Raw genomic sequence first — 16692 nt, 5'->3', positions numbered from 1 at the left:
GATTTCCTTCTTTGCCGATCTCGATTGTGGTTTTTCATCTAAGTATGTGGTGATTTTTTTAGAAAAGGAAGTATGTGGTGATTAATAATGCAAAATTTTATTAGCTTCGATGCCATGGTATACGTAGTGGTTTAAATAACTTGTGTTTCTTATACTGAAAAGTAATTCAGAATTTGTTTCTGTTTCAATTAGAGCCCTGATGCAGACAAGGATTGTGTGATTGTACATGTCACTCGCTATGAGGCGGACGACCTGAATATATGCACTGGGAAAACAGAGTTCTTAGGCTATTGGATCCTAGAAGCCATTTGCGGTTATACCAATGAAGAGTTGTATTCCAGCCTCACCGTTGTCAGGCGTGTTGTCCAGGGTGTACTGAAGCACAACAAGTTCAAAGCTACTCCTTCGTTTGTGAGGAATACTGTTCTTGTCAAGCTTACGCAGGAAGATGATGTGGCATGCCTCCATAAACAAGTTTATCAGTGGCAAGGCCACAAGGTTGTCTTCATGAAGGTTCACAGGATTGAGCTGCTGCGGGACGTCCTCGATGATGTTCATGGCAAGGTCCGTCTTGTGTCCAGCCCAAATTAGATCGAGGCATGAAATAGTTGCCCCAGCTAGTGTTTAATAGTAGTTTGGATTGTGTCTAATTATCCGAACCTTGCCTGTTATCGACCCCTCTGGGGCTACTACTCTGTTTGAATCCGTCTATGGGAACTGCTGCTACTTTTGTGTGCCCGTGAATCATGTGAGAACCATCATAATTGTTGCCAAAACAGATATGTCCTCACTAGTTTTTTCATGAATATGGCATGGTAAGACATAAGTTGTCACGGTTTATCATACGAGCAGTGTGTGTTTTGATGAAATAGAGCACTCGTTTGAGAACCGTGCGCCGACGTATACATAAGTACTTGTAAACACTGTTGGTGCTACCCCACTTGTAAGAAGTTGTGCAAAACATGGCACATTGGCTCAACTCGCTTCAACACTAGGCTATCGACCAGCTAACAATCAACAATCTGTTGTCTAACATATAAACAACTATGTATCTTGTTACAGTGGTTCATGCAGTTAATTGAGGCCACAATGTAATAAAATCCAAACGTTCACACGCTAGTCCAGCGCTCATGTGGAACACTCACATTAAACTCGACTTCATAAAAAAACTTGAAAAGCATAAGTTCAGCAATTTTATACATCTCAATGATTCATAGAACATATCAAACATATACTAGTTCACAGCAAAAGACAAAGTTGTGAGAAGGTTTACAAATCAGGAAAAACAAGCAAGGCTTCTCTCTGAGCAAAAGGCCTCCCGGCAGGCTTAAATTTCCTGGAGTTCACTCTGGTTTTTTCTTGTTGCCACCATTCAGGGTTAGGTTCTCTCATTCCAGAATAACCTATTATAATTGTGGTCTCAGCTGGAATGGTGAACTGAACCATGCAGTGTACTGACCAGGTGAAATTCTTGTGCATTCCACTAAATTTAAGCATCGCTATTTGCAGAAATAGGCAGACCACAATGCCTCTTGTCTGTGCACCTGTCCAAAAAACCGCCGTGCAGCCGTGCCAGCTAGTCCTCAGTCCATGGATGAACTGGTAGAAAGTGCATTCCAGACTAGGATGCAGTTGTTTTCGCTCGTCCCTGCACTGCAATCAGGAAGTAAAACGTACGAATCAGATTCTTTTAGATTGCGTTGGTCATTCTACCTTAGTTACTACCAATGTAGGGATACCTTGAAGACGGGAGGTTAGACGACGACAACGAGGGATAGCCATCTCATTTTGCATAGTTGTACTAAAACTGAGGTGTGTGCTTTTGATTGTGCGGATAGAAACGATACGGAGACAGACTTCCCGAAACGATATGGAGACAGACATCCCTGTTTGCGCAAATAAGAACTACGGTTATTTAAACAGTGACAGATATTACTACTTTCCCCCGTTTCCTCTTAGAACCAAGTCCTAGATTCATGCTACAGCTTTCCTACTTTCTTCCCTGTTTGAACCAACGCTTTGAGTTGACTGTATGAAATAGCTTTACTTCTAATAATAGTAGAAGTCTAGGTGGCTTTGGAACAGCGGACGGAAGTAGAAAAGGATCCACACGAAGGGAGCTGTGGCAATAGAGCAAGGCAGGTTTCGGAGGAATATATACCTGAGGGTCGTCGGCATGTCGCAAAGACGGCGTCGGGAGGCCGCATCTTGGCCACAATACCGCAGGGAGGAAGAAGGGGTCGGAGGCCCACCCGAGCCGGCGCTCTCTCGGAGAGAACGGCATGGCCGCCGATCGGGACGCGCGGGCAGCCGTTGGTCTCCTCCCTCGCCGCCGACGACAGCATGAACGATGCACCTACACCCCTGCCCCGGTCGAGGTTGTCCGGCCGGATTTGTGACCAACCGTGAGCTGAGAGAGAGTGTGGCCACCTATGTGTTGCTTAGATCTGGAGAGCATGAGAGTGTGAATGAGAGGAACCCTAGTAAAGCAAGCGCTAAGGCTCCTGCTTTTATATATAGTGGAGTGATTTTGTTGTACCAGCTTCAAAAAAATGCGCTCCTACGTGTACCCGTGAGTGGGTGTGAGAGAACTAGTGCGTGCGTGCACCGCTTCTCTTCGTGAGAGTACAATATACTATGCCCAAAGAACGTTCGCCGCAAGAGTAATAGTACAAGTGTGTGACATGTGAGCTAATATAAAATGTGCGCGCCGTCTTTTGTTTTTTAGAAGTTCTGAGGGTAGGGTGTGAAGAGCACATATGTGCATGACGTCTACCTATAGATAGATGGTGGGTGCGACGTGCGAGTCTGCGAGAGGACTCGGGAGAGTCGTGACTCGTGAGGGTGCGTGTGCGTGAGAGAGAGGGGGCACGTATCAATGCAGTGCATGTGTCCGTAAATCATTATCTGACAAACGTTCACCACAAGCCTTTTCCTGATGAACGCCGTAAGAACCGTTAGATCGGCATTCGACAGTGTCAGTTTTGCCATGTCATTTAACAGAACATCCACTCCTCCTACACACAAATCTTCCACGTGAGTGTTAGCAACTGCCGTATGCTCCATCCGTTTCGAAATGCAGTGCATATAGCTTTATTGAAAATTCGAACCTTGCAAACTTTTACCGAGTTTTCGTGTACCAAATTGCACATGTATAATACCATGTATATGTCATTTCATTCATCTTCGAGAGGTAACTATAAAGTTGGGTGAGGAGTCTACAAAGAAAGACCATCGTATCACCCGCAGCAATTTCAAGCATCCTTTAGTGTCGAGGAATATCATAGGAACTCTATATGATATGATGTTTATAGGATTTTTTTCCTTTAGAGCCAATTGGTTCATAGGAATATATTCATATACTCCACATTTCAAAGGAAATAAACATGATATCATTTCTATAGCTTTAGAGCCACTTGGTTCATATGAATGGATTCCTATACTCCCTTAATTTCAAAGGAAAATAAACATTAGCGTATATTCAATAGAAAAGTTCCTATGATATGAACCAAATTACATCTCTTTTCTAAAGTCTCCTCATAGGAATTGAGATACATGTCATCTCTAAATTCAATAGAAAAGTTCCTATGATGTGAACCAAATGACATCTCTTTTCCAATCCCTACTCATAGGAATTGAGATGATCCATGTCATCTCTTTCCCTACAACTTCCATGTATACATCCTCTATTCCTAAATAGATAGTACAACCCACTAGTAGCTTTTTTCCAAAACATGCAACTATGGCACAAGAACTATATTGTGTGCCAATAACTTTGAAAGGTGGTCGCTGGATGAAGCTAACCTGACAGTGCAGAGATAGGCAAATCCGAGCACTACTAGCCGTTGGATATCATCAACATTCCACCAGATCTGCCACATGTACAATTTAGAAGACTCCATGGTTGAACTTAGCATAATGCACAAACCTCAAAACAAAAGCACTTCTCCTTTGTTCTAGAATCTTCTCTATCATAATTGATTGTTTTTTTCTAAATGAATTGCCATTATTTGTTTTTTACTATATGATTTACTCCGTCCGTTCCAAAATAGATGACCCAACTTTGCACTAACTCAAAGTTAGTGCAAAGTTGGGTCATCTATTTTGGAACGGAGGGAGTACAATGCACAACCCCATGAATCTTAACATTTTTATAAAACTTATTGATTTTGAATGAGATGAACTATAAGAACTAAACGAATATCTACATCATGCATATATGACTCAAAGCTTTACATGCTATAGTGTGTATTTATTCATAATTTGGTTTCGAAATCTCATGTGTTCAATACATGTGTACTCCCTCCGTCCGCGAATAAGTGTACTTCTAGCCTTTGTTCTAAGTCAAAGTTTTCAAATTTTGACCAAATATATACAAAAGATTAGTAACATATATGACATAAAATTGATATATTATGAAATTACAATTCAAAACGAATCTAGTGATACTAATTTAGTGTCATAAATGCTGCTACTTTTCCCTATAAAGTTGGTCAAAGTTTTAAAACTTTGACTTAAGACAAAAACTAGAAGTACACTTATTCATGGACGGAGGGAGTACCTTACTAGTAGTTTTGAGTAGAGTAGCAAATTTCACGCGGCCCCGGGTATATCAAAATGCAGGGCCCATGCATCATTGCCTTTCGGTTGAACCTACGTCCACAATTTTTTGTATGTACTATATTTGCACTGGTCCCCGAACCCAAAATGCTGCCTCGTTCCCGTAAAACCAAGCGGCCCACACATATTTAAGGCGTCGGCTCGAACCCGTTTACTACGACGTGGCCCCGCATGCCGTAGTACTCCTACAGACCCTACCGCCGCACTCATCATCGGTTTTCTTCAAGAGGATGAGGGAGAAGCCAATTTGTAGTGGAGGCGCTTTAAAAAAAGGATCTGCAGTGGAGACCCCTACCCTAGGGTGCCCTAGGTAGCTGTCGCACGCATCATTGTTTTCTCTTTTCTTTATGCTCTTGCACCCTAGAGTGAAATGGTGGTTGCTTCGTCCGTCCAGCTTAATGCAGGAAAGGTGGGGCTTTGTGATTTGACCCCTCGTCGCTCATTTTCTACTACAGCGGCGCTACGACCGGGGTGCCTCCAATTCTAACCGCTGCTCCGAACTGTAATTTGGTGCATCACACGTGGAACAAGATGGTGGATGAGCGACATGTCGGCCAAAGGGGTCCTGTTAAGTGTGTCGCCATTTCGTGTGCGGACTGACCCTGCTTGAGTTGCTACGCCAACACGACAGGAGCAGCCTACCACTTGGTTTTGCACCTTGGTGAATCCCGACTATATTGATCTAAAAGGATACGTGCTGAACTACCCTCTCCGTCTCAGTTTTTTTATTTTTAGCCATCTCGGTTTATAGGGCATGCACGTAGTTCTAGGTCATCCATTTGACTAACTGAATAGGAGTTACTATGTCACAAAAAGTATATCATTGGATTCTTAAGCGGATGTAGTTGTATTTAAAAGTCGAGGGCGGGGCTTTTCCTGCGCGGTAGGCGGCGGGGCAGTTCCGCCTAGTCAATTCGACAGAGACGCGAGAAGACGAGGGAGTAGCTGCTGCAAACGTAGGGCTGTGTGATTTGACAGCAAGTTACTGCTGGCAGGTGGGGCCCCGTGATTTGACTTGCCATTATCATTTTAACTGCGGCGCTACGACCGGCGTGAGTCTCCCAGATTCCTGACCATCTCCATACAGGTGCCTCTCCCAATGCTCTACCATGTAGTATAGGCTGGCTCTTTCATGAGAGCCCACTTCTCCATTTTTTCCTTGCCTCTCTTTCCTCCACATATGCAAAAATGCCATGTAAAGCGCACTATTGTACTTACTTTTACTTGCTCCTACAGGTGCTTAAGCTTTCCACATAGGCATAAAGTTTGATGTGGCAAGTTAATCAAGAAGAGAGAGACTAGTTTGGTGACCCAAGGAAGAAATGGTGCTAAGCGTGTGTACCTAGGTGAAAAGACAATTTTGAGTCTATAGCTAATTAAATGAAGCAAACTTAGCAACACCATTTCATTGGAAGAGGCCACTCCTGCAAATGCAATAAATACACACGCTTACTAGCACCGTTTCTTCCTTGAGTACGAAGAAAGAGATAGACAGGAGTAACAAAAAATACACTTATAGCCAACCTTATTGTAGTATGAGTGACTAAGTGATGACTATGTATGACATGCCAACATCAGATAGCCTAACGCACCGTGTTAAATCTCCAAGGGCGCGACCGCGCGAGCGACGCGACAGTCGTGGTAGGCGCGACCATGATACGGGCTGCTGGCAGCCCTTGGATCTGAGATCAAACGGTCGCATGCTAAGTTGCTGAAAATTTGTAGAATAACCCTCCAGGATAGGATATTCACCCATAGGTCTAGAATCACGCCATGCAACCATTCCATCTCAGACCCAAGGGCTCTCGGAAGCCCGTATCATGGGAGAATGGAAAGCCACTACCCTCCCGTTCGCACGCTGGCAGTTCGCTCCTACTCGTCCACGCACGTCCTTCAATACTACGGTGGTTCGCTCCTAGTCATCCCATCCATTCACATTACGGCAGTTCCACTAATCCTAACCCTCCTCCCAAATCCACGGCGTCCCAAATCTCCATGATCGGCGGTGAGTACAAGGTTAGAACCATCACCGGCGATGAGTTCGACGTCATCTACACCCATTCTTCCGCGACGGTGAAAGGATGCCTTTCTCGCTTCAGATGCATGTCCCAGAACTCAGATGATGAGTGGGTCGCTAGGCTAGATTTTGAGTACACCACAGTCCTGGGACGAGAGAAGGATCTAAAGGACGAAGAGAGGAAGAAGCCCGCCGTGATCCAGGTTTTCGTGCATGACTTATGCTTGGTCTACCACATATGCCATGCCGACGTTGAGTGCCAGGATTTTAAGGACTTCCTCGGGAGCAACCTTGTAAAATTCGTTACTGTAGACTTTGGTAACAACAAAGAAATCCTAGGTCAGATAGACCTCGTTGTAGGCAACCCCTTCGACCTCCAGAAGAATCGGCTGGTGCCCTCTCGTCAGCCTTCAATGCTGACCCTGGCAGGAGCCATGGTTCATCCTTCATACGGTAAACTGGTGAAACCTCCATACACGTTTCATCGTCATGCATGGCAGCGGAATTTACTAGATATAGACCACATCCACTACGCTGCAATGGATGGCTACCTTTGCTTCAATATCTACAAGGGTTGGATGAAGAGCAACAGCCAAGTGTGCGGTTCAAGCAAAGAAGTATCGGCCAAGAGGAATAGGGACAAGGATGAAGTCGAGGACGTGGACGAGGACTCCGAGTAACGTGGCAGTGTCGTTGCTCATGCTGGTTCTAAACTTCTAATGCAGTGTCTACCGAATTAGTTACATAGTTTAATTTCAGGCGTGATTAGTTTAATTTGAGGGGTGTGTTGTGCTGAGCCCCCAGCAGAACTATGTTATGTTTCTTCTCGTTACTTTAACTCTTCAGTATGTATAATACTACTAGTATTTCGTTAATTGAATTTAGCACCCCAATTAAGCACGTACTAGCTTTTTTAATAGTACTATATGCATAATTTGGCGACGAGCACTCTCTATATGTACCACCTTTTTTTAATTTCAAGTTTTGCTCCATTGCGCAATCCATCGATAGTACTACTGTACAAAAGTATACATTTTTTAAAAGGCTAGATTATTGTTCATCACATATATAGCCAGTTAAATTCTCAACCTAGAACGACATGCATGCCATGTAGTAAACCGATACGGAGGAAGTATAGTAAAAATGAGGTGATTTTACCGAGCGTTCGGCGGGGGAGCATGGCCTGTCATGAGGTCCCACGTGTCATGATGTACCAAGGCGATGCGCGTGTCCCTCTTGAGGCAGAAGCGATACTAGTACGTGGTTTGAGATGATGGCGAACCGAAGGCCCTGTTTGGATCAATGGGTTAGAGTTAGTTTGGGTTAGTTTGGACTCAACTAACTCAAAAAGATCCAAACAGGAGGGTTAGTTTGGGTTAGATGCATCTAACCCATCCAAAAACACTAACCCATACAAGAGGTGTTTATTTGGGTTAGTTCTTCTCAAGGCCATTAAAAATATATTTTTTCTCTCGCTCTCGCCGCAGCAGATCCCTCCCCACTTCCTCGAAGCTTATCCTCCTCTCCCTCCCTCCCTCTCCACCAGCACGGAGCACGCATCAAATGCAACGTCCATTAGTGTCATCAACAAAATACGGAGCACGCATCAAATGCAAAGTCCGTCAGTGTCATCAACAAAATATGGAGACGTATCGTGAGCTAGATACCATTGTACTATTGTATATGCTTATTATCTTAGTGGCCGATTGCGTGTGTGGTGTGGTGGGCACATCATTTCTAGTTGTGGTGGGTCAACATGAAGACTCATGGGTCGGTTCCATCCTGCACCACATATAGGTTGGACCGAGACATGTTATACGAAGACCCATGTGGAGGACTCGGCGTTCAACACGAAGCTACCAGAGTCGCGGAGGACTCTATCCCCATTGGTGATAAGCCGACTATATATGATTTGTAACCCTAGGCCCTTAGTATGTTATACAAGCTTGGGGGCTAGTTTTTCGATAGTATCCACACACGCACAATGCCTGGTATTCACGTGTACTTTGTACACACCCTTATCACTAATATACAGTACTAGGAGTAGGCTTTTTCTTCAACTGCAATTGAATTCTAGCATGTGCATGTGTTTATTTCATATTATCGATCCATAGAGTGAGAGCGGTTTGAAATACAGGCAATGGATGCTTTTGCAATTCATATATAAACATTAATTAGTGCACTCCATGTTGTTAGTGTGAAGAACTTTATACATTTGTCACTTGCATGGATACATTCCAAATTGCTAGCTACGAAATAGAATACATGTCGAATTCAACATAAAGGGGGTTTCGAAGATTCGAATTCATAGGAAGTGCATTCATCTATTTGAACCTGAGATAATGGCATTTGTAAATCAGATGTAAAAGGGGGCATCAATCTTTGTTGTGAGTTTGAACATGCTATATATATATTCATGCGCATATCTAACTTTTTTTTGCAATCATGGAGATTATATCTGGAACCATGCATGAACGGAGGTAAGTTGCATATTTTTTAATATATACTCATGTACAATATACATTCAAATGTACCCCCTCCATTCCAAAATAATCGTAGCTTTAGGATTTTCAAGAGTAAAGATTTGTGAAGTTTGACAAATCCTGAAAGTTCAATTCAAGAGAACCGAAAACGTTAATGCTTTTGCTCCCAAATATTGAATGAAGCACCAAATAGGCCTCTGGTCACCCGAAACCGCGCAAGACCAATGTCTTGGTGGTAGGAAATTACTGTCCTGACTCTGGCCCGTGTAGCCTATCGTCCCGATGTCCAAAGGTCTAAACCAGGGTAGGTTTGTAACTTCACCAAGACGCCAGAGAAGCATTCATACGCCGTGGGAGCCTACCTATGCGCTCGGCCGAAATCTATCCCGCCCACATTTGGGACACCTGACATGACTGTCCTACCCCCAACCCGCAATATGTCCGAAATTTTAGATGGGGGGAAAGTTTGTAACTTTCCCCAAATTTCAAACAAGCGCCTCTCAAACTGAAACATTGTTCCCCCTTAGTTCCCCGCCTCCCTCTGTTTCCCCATTCATACTCCGTGGGCGCAAAAACGCCCTCTCCACCAGCTGCGAAACCCCAGTCTCCTCCGTCCTCCACCCCATAGCGACCAATCCACCGCTGCCCTCCTCCATCACGCCGGAGCCAGTACCCCGACGTCGTCGTCCAACGCAACCGCAACCGCAACGCCCTCAAGGACTTAGCAGCTGAAGCCGAGGCAGAGCTGCCTCCACGACGCCGACGCCGACGTGCGCCATACCAGAACCACTCCGACCACGCTGTCCTGCGCCTCACTGCTGTAGCTCCACTGTCGCAACCGTCCACCGCACCGGAGTTGTTCCCGCTACGCCGTCGTTCGCCGCCTCGGATCTGCTTCCCCGCCGCCGACAGACGGCCACCACACCACACTCAACAACTTGGCCATGGGTTCGTCCAAGGCTGCACCGTCCTCCACAACTTCTGGTTTCTAGCGAACAACAAGAAGATCGTCGAAAAAACAGAAGGAGGACACAGCACTGCCAGCAGAAAGAGGTACTCCTCTTCCCATATTCGTGCAAATCTTACGTCTCCGCTCACACCGTATTCATCCCACGAAAGAAACTAGTTGAGCGCTTCTTACTGCATCTTCTTCGTGATACTAAATGCACAAGGTTTCCTCCCTTTTACTATTTCACCTTTGCTAGAGGTCAGTAGCCTGCCTGGATTTCAATTCAGGGTCAGTCGAACCGCAATTAAAAGAAGCAGCACCCGCTTAGGCGCAAGGAGCACCTAGTCCGCCTGCTCCCCGGGGAAGTGGGGTGTGGGGCGCAGGAGCTGCTTGCACCCGATCTGGAGGTCGGCGGGGCTTGAATGGATGGCCGGGGCTGGTGCCAAGCACGGCAGTGCAGTGAGGTCGAGGGGAGGGCGCAGGCAGGGGAGGAATACTGGGTCGGTGGTCGTTGGCGTTTCGAGGAAGATCGTCAACACTGACTGGATGGAGGTAGATGAAGGCGATCTGCCCATTCTTTGTACATCGGACGGTGCAGAAAAAATGGACTGGCCTATTTCCTTTCAGTCGACTGTTATTTTCATAGAATCCTGTAGTAATTTAGTGTGTCATGCATGTTGTAGAGCTATCATATGTCTCCCGTCATTTATTTCTCACCGACCTGCTATCTGCTACCTTTACACTGTACTAATTGTGCACACACTTCACCCATACTCACACTATTGTTTTTTTATGCATGGGTATTTCATACTCTGACGCAATGTTGATGAATGCAGAAAAGAAAAGACAGAAGTCGCTCCAGTGTAATTTGAAGATAAGCATTAAGCGTTCCAGCGCTCTAACGGGTGCAGTGTCAGCAGTTGGAGACAGTAAATGTAGCTCTGCAGTTGATGATCTCAATTGCCACACACAACCATCCCAGGTGCTTGCTTTAACTTCGCGCTGTCAAATGTGGTTGCATGTTGCATATGGTGTCTAGCTTGTATTGCTTCCAATTTGGTTAAATTGCATCTGCTTACTTTACACATTATACCTTTGATAATGACATGCCTTCCTGTTTTCGATACATACTACATATGTCTATTAACCATGTCCGTACATCAAACTAATGCTCTTTTGTATCCCTCGTCAATCACTTATGATGAGACAGTCACCTGGGTGGGTTACTGTGAGACCCCATACTCGTTTAAAGAGTGCAGTGTCATCCTCCCCACATGATTCTCAAGAAACAGCAAGGCTAAATGAAGATAGTCAACATAGCTCTCTAGTTGATCACCGCAATTCCCCCACACCACCATCGCATGTGCTTGCTCTTACTTGGCAGTGTGATACGTGGTTGCATGTTGCATACGGTGTCTAGCTTGTAATGCTTCTAATTAGGGTAAATTGCATCTGCTTAGTTTACACACTATACCTGTGAATATGACATGCCTTCCTATTTTTGGTACACACTACATCTATGTGTTAACCTTGTTCTTACATGAAACTACCTCTCTTTTGTATCCTCCATCAATCACTTACGATGAGTCACCTTTATTCGTTGCATATTGCATATTATTTCTAGCCTGTTGCCATGTATTGCTTCTAATTTGGTCAAATACATTTGTTAGGGCACCCTTTTAATTTGGCAGAGTGATATTGGTTTCATCTTTCATATGGTTTCTAGCTTGCATCGATTCTAACAAGTTCAAGCACCTTGTGCTTAGTTTACACTTTATACATCATACATGTCAATATGTCACGCCGTCCTGTTTTTCATACATATTCCATCCTCCTATCATGCGGCTGCCTTACATGAAAGTAGTGTTCATCAGTATCATGCATCATTGAGTTCTGAAGAGCAAGTTTTATTCCTTTTTCTTGTGGGTCTGGCTTGACAAGGCAAAATCAAGAAAGAGGAAGGAGAAGAGTAAGGAAGGCGATGATGGTGGTCCTCTGCAGCAACGTAAATGGAGCATCTGTATCGATTCTCCTTGTACTGATAGTGCATTACAAGGTCCAAGTCTCCGCTCCCCTACTCCACCATCCAAGGTGCTTGCTCTAACTTGGCAGCGTGATATCTGGTTGCATGTTGCATATGGTGTCTAGCTCGTATTGCTCCTAATTAGTGTAAACTGCATCTGCTTAGCTTACACATGATACATGTGAATATGACACGCTTTCCTATTTTTGGTACATACTATATCTTATGATAAGGCACCTTTAAGTCGCCACTGTGATATTGGTTGTGTCTTGCATATGATTTCTAGCATGTACTGCTTCTAATTTGTTGAAACGCCAGACAGTTTGAACTTGGCAGAGTGATATTGGTTGCATCTTTCATATGGTGTCTAGCTTGCAGTGCTTCTAATTTGTTGAAATGCCTTCTTCTTAGTTACCACATCATAGGTGTGAATATGTCACACCATCCTGTTTTGCATACATATTCCATCCTCGCATCATGTGTTTGCCTTTCATCCTACTAGTGTTCGTCAGTATCATGCATGAATGAGTTCTGAAGAGCGAATTTTATTTCTTTTTATTATCGGTTTGACTTCACAATGCAAAATCATTACAGCTGAAGGAAATTAGTCCGGCAGTGGATGATGGTGGTCCTTCGGAGCAACTCAAACTGGGGGTCTCTATAGATTCTACTCCGCCATCCTCCCAACAAGATTCGCAAGACAACACAAGGCTGGACAGTCAACGTAACTGTGTAGATGATGAGCACATCTCCCCTACTCCACCATCGCAGGTGCTTGCTCTAACTTGACACTATTATATGTGGTTGCATGTTGCGTATGATGTCTAGCTTGTATTGCTTCTAACTTGAATTGAATCTGCTTACTTTACACATAATGCATGTGAATATGACACGTGTTCCTGTTTCTAGAACATACGTGTACATGATGAGCACATCTCCCCTACTCCACCATCACACGCTGTCTTTTTTTTTGTATATATTCCATCCTCCTATCCTGCGCTTGCCTTACATCAAAGTAGTGTTCGTCTGTATCATGCATCAACCAGTTATGCAGAGCTAATTTTATTCATCTTGTGGTTTTGACTTCATAAGGCAATATCAGAAAATAGGAAGGAAAAGAGTAAGTTAGGGGATGTTGGTGGTCCTCCGCACCGACGCAAACAGAGACTCTCTAGATTTGCCACTACTACTGCTAATGAAGTTGAAGTCCCAAGTCTACATGATGAGTTCATCTCCCGTACTCCACCATCGCAGGTGCTTGCTCTAAGTTGACAGTGTGATAATTGGTTTCATGTTGCATATGTTATCTAGCCTGTATTTCTTCTATTTTGATTAAATTGCACCTGCTAAGTTTATACGTTATACATGTGCATATGACATGGCTTTCTGTGTCTAGACTGCATCTATCTATCATACCATGTTCTTACATCAAAGTACTGCTGTTGTGTATCCCGCATCAGTCACTCGTGATTGAACGCTTTTAACATGGCAGTTTGATAGTGGTTGCATCTTGCATTGATTTCTATGTTGTACTGCTTCTGATTTTTCGAATTGCCACTTATGACAAGACACTTTTAACTTGGCAGAGTAATATTGGTTGCATCTTTCATATGGTGTCTAGCTTGCACTACTTCTATTTTCTTGAAAATCCTTTAGCTTAGTTTGCACATCGTAGCTGTGAATATGTCATGCCATCCTGTTTTTCTTACATGTTCCATCCTCATACGGTTGTCTTACATCAAAGTATTGCTTGTCTGTATCATGCATCAATGAGTTCTGAAGAGTGATTTTATTCTTTTGTGTTGTGGGTACAGCTTGACATGGCAAAGTCAAAAAAGAGCAAGGAAAATAATATAGTAGGGAGTGCTGTTACTCGTCGGGTGAAACAGAAAAGGTTCTGCCGTCGAGATTCTGCTGGTACTTATAGTGCAGTAGAAGGTCCAAGTCCACCGGCTAAATCTACAAACACAGTATCACCTACTCCACCAGCTGTAGCATCCGCTTCAACTGTACCAGTGTCTCAACCAGTTACCCGTTCGTTTGCTCCGGAACTGGCCAGTTCCCAAGCTGCCTTCACACCTAACACTACTTCCGAAGCACTGCTGACACAACAGGACTTGGCAAGATCAGATGAACCTCATGAACATCAACACCAAGACGGTACCTGACCGAGTCAAGTTGCAGTTGCATGCTCCTTTATATGTACTCTCACAGTTTGATGAACACTAACACTTTCCATATTCATTGTTGAACTAGCACCACGGCGCAAGCGGAAACTGACATCAGGGATAATGCTTGACAGATTAACAAAATCTAAAGGAGGAAGAATGGAGATCCATTTTGAGGCAGGTTTAAAAAGGCCACGTGATGCTACAGAGTCTGCCAAGTTAGTATCAGAGGCAGCCGTTGCCGTTAGGTGTCATGCACGTATCCTCCCAACGTGGATCCAGTACAGGAATGAGAAAGACAATACCCAGTTTAACACCTTCCTTGACCATTTATCCATAAGTAATGTTATTCATCGCAATTAGTAATATTGTCTTGCTCTGTCCCATACTTACTAGCTTCCTCCTAATAAGACTCACATTCTTTTCTTTTTTCAACGAATGAGGTTCAAGTTGGATCCATAAGATGATGCAACTAGACAAGCATGCACTCATGTTTTCAGTCTGCTCTCCGACAGTATCGGTACCACCTTAGGAAATCTCACTTTGAAGGCAAGGCTAACAATGAAATCGCCCAAACATCTCTAGTGGAATATATTATAGATGAAGACTGGACAACCCTCGTTAAACACTAGTCTGATCCAAAGTATCAGGTAGGCTATATGTATTTGATCAGACCACATATTGAACTTGTATTTATGTATGTGCCTTACAAGTGTATCTTCTTCTAGGCTAATTGTTTGAAGAACAAAACCAACCGTTCTAAAGTGAAATTCCAACAGTCCACAGGATCTCGTAGCTATATTGCACACTGTGAGGCTCTTGTAAATAGCTGCTACTTCCTTCTTTTTTTGTGCCATATTATCGTATCTATATTGACTTGTTCCAAATACAGAGGAAATCCCGTGCGGATAAAAAAGAACCTGAACCGAATGTAGTGCAAATCTTCAAGGATTGCCACACCAGCAAGATGAAGGGCATGAGCACACCAGTTCAAGCCGCTGTTGTAAGTCCTTACTTCTCCTGCCTTGAACTGATTGGTACTGTGATGTGTTCATTTAACTACTTGGTTTGCAGCCAATGTTAGTTACTCTGTTCACTTTTATTCATAGTTGTCTTAACGTATCATTTCACCTTACATGGTTTAAAAGAGATGAAGGATATTCTTTTGGTCTTGATCTGTAATCTAGTTGTTATGTTCACGTGCTCACACAATGATAAAATAGCATGTTTGTTTTATATCTGTTTTCCCATGATATGAATGATGTCATACTATGTTTATCCTACTTTAAACCATGTCTCTTTATCCTTAGATGTCAACAAATGTGAGGAAATGGACAATACAGTAGGCATGCTACATGGACATATGTTCCGAAAGTGATTTTATTATGTAGTTGGCACTACAATACATGCTAATGTATTACAGTAGTTCACCAAAATAAGTTATGTATAAAAGTTTAACCAACTTTGTTTGTTTTTGTCTCATTAGTAACTTATCTGGTACACTAATCTACAAGTTCAAGCTTTCAGGAAGCTATGGAACAAATGGTTGAACAGCCACAACCACATGAATGTGACGAGGCTACTACAGGCACAATGTCACCTCTTGTTGCAGTGTGTCAGTATCTCTCCACTAACAGTGCAAAAAAGCACCTTCCAGCGTAATTCTGGGTTGGTTATCAAGGTAACCTCGTCCAAATCGCCTACTAAACAAAATCTTCCTGCTAGACAGAGTGATATATCTGTGCTCCAGACGCAAGTCCAATCCCTAATGGACATTGTTTCAGAAACAAGAATAGTGGTTGAGAAATGTCATCAAGATATGAATGGTTTTGAAACCAGACTATCAGACATTCGTTGTGTTGTTCAAGAGCAATGGCGGAAAAAAGGTGGAGATCATGCTGCTCCATCAGATTCTACAGCCTGAAACACTAGCACTCAGATCAAATGATCTGTGCTTCTATACATCTGATGGTGCTTTTATCTGGAAGGACTGTAAACTTTATGCCAACAGGCCTTTTGTTGTATGGTTGGAATTTATTTTGTTATGATACAACATTTATGATGCTGCCTCAGGCTGCAGTAATTACGACGCTATTTTTGTATAGTGTAGGTTTATCTTAGTAATGTATTTGGCCGAAACCTTCGTAGGAGCCCAACATGCCAACATTCGTCGGGCCCATTCCAATTGGGCTAAAAACGATTACGGGCCGAAATTGGCATGTAGCCCACTAAAAATATCTGGGCCTAAATCAGCATAAGCTTTCATATTTTTCTAGTAGGCCTGTGCTCATAGTGGGCCTTTAACAGGCCTAAACATAATTTGGGCCCTCAGTAAAAATAGGCCGTTTACAGGTGTAAATATCTCGAGCCCATAAAATACATGGGCCTTTAATAGACCGAAAGTGAGATTGGTCCCTGATTGTGCCTAATAA

Source organism: Triticum dicoccoides, chromosome 5A (genome assembly GCF_002162155.2).
Source record: "Triticum dicoccoides isolate Atlit2015 ecotype Zavitan chromosome 5A, WEW_v2.0, whole genome shotgun sequence".
Taxonomy (NCBI): Eukaryota; Viridiplantae; Streptophyta; class Magnoliopsida; order Poales; family Poaceae; genus Triticum; species Triticum dicoccoides.
The sequence above is the reverse complement of the archived record's forward strand: the minus strand, read 5'-3'. Positions refer to the sequence as shown.